Here is a 1,537-nt window from a genome sequence, read left to right as displayed (position 1 = left end):
TCATAACATTCATGTATGTACTTATTCACAGTCTGCAATAATACGTTCTTTATTTATTTAATGAGTAAATGCAAATTATGTTGTCAATGCACGTATTATTCACTATTATTATTTAGATTGTTTGCATATTTTTTGAGTTATTTATCCCACTCATGAGTAGCCGTATAACCCATCGCTATTTTTATAAGGCAAAAATGCAAGAGTTTAAAGAAATTTCATTTTTAATATAAAAAATAAATAATTTGGATTCCTAATATTTTTTTTATAATAGTAAACAGTATAAAGTTTTACTGGCATAGTTCATTTAACTTAAACTTAATAGATATAATATCTGATAAATTAAGTTTTTAATAGGTGCGGCGTATATACTGGGTTTACCCTATGCCTGCAGTTTTCTCGCGACGCGACGCCGACTTTCGTACTCGTTACCAGCGCATCACTTAGGAAATACGATTGTCGAATTTCTCGTTCTATAGAATCAGCGATATTTATTCGCTGAGCGATCCAATTTAGCAAGATGAGCAAGGTCGAATCTCTTGATATGCGAGGGGAGCGTAAAAAGGTAGTACGGTCCAGCCTCTCGCCCGATAATCGATTTCGTGTGTCGCCATTCAGATCCCCCCGGCGGGTATTTGTTATGCCGAACGATCCCGAAGGGTCTCGTGGGTTCCTTAATAACAGGCGGTAGGCTCTCTTCATTGAATTCGTCTTGATACCTTTATCCTGCAGGATCCGTGTCGGGTGAAGCATATAGAATGAAATTCTTTCCTTTTGCCGGCCGCATATATTCCGTCCTGTACGGATCAGTCTACCGACAAACATGATCATCGAGGAAACGGCGTTGTCCCTCTCTTATGCCACCCATTTTTGATCGGAAATCGATATGGAGAAAATTATGATAACATTCTCTGTGTTAATGTAAATCGGTTACGATTATGAATTTGAGAAACGGACAATGAATGTTTGAAGAAAGGTAGATTTGTATTATTTAAATGATTTCGCGATAAATTTTAATGCTTTATCTCATTATCGAGAAATAGAGAAATTTTTAAATAATATATATATGTACACTGTTAAAAATGTTCGCAAAATTCCGTGAGATTTAAGGTACTGAAGTAACTTTACGATGAAGTAATTTTACGAAATAAGGTTGCTGAAAACAAAATTTAGTAACATTCAAAGCAAATTTACTAAATTTCTCTTAAAATTCTGTATCGTAGAATTATAAATGGTTTTTTAAAATTACTAAATGGTAATTCCGATATTGTACCGCAAAATTATAAACGGTTTCTTAAAATTACTAAATGGTAACGAAAATTGAAGGTATCGTAACTGGAAAAAGTTGCGCAATGTACTCTGCGCAGCTTTTGTTCAGTGCACTACTCGGCGGCTTGTGGAAACGACGCATCAAGCTCACGGACAGAGAAAGGTGGAAGCAAAGAATAGTGATGATTTTAATATATAATTCTGCTAATATTATTTATCTTCTTGATATATAAATAATAAAATAATACGAGCGAAGTATGTTTATATAAAT

Source organism: Wasmannia auropunctata, unplaced genomic scaffold (assembly GCF_000956235.1).
Source record: "Wasmannia auropunctata unplaced genomic scaffold, wasmannia.A_1.0 LD336047.1, whole genome shotgun sequence".
Taxonomy (NCBI): Eukaryota; Metazoa; Arthropoda; class Insecta; order Hymenoptera; family Formicidae; genus Wasmannia; species Wasmannia auropunctata.
The sequence above is the reverse complement of the archived record's forward strand: the minus strand, read 5'-3'. Positions refer to the sequence as shown.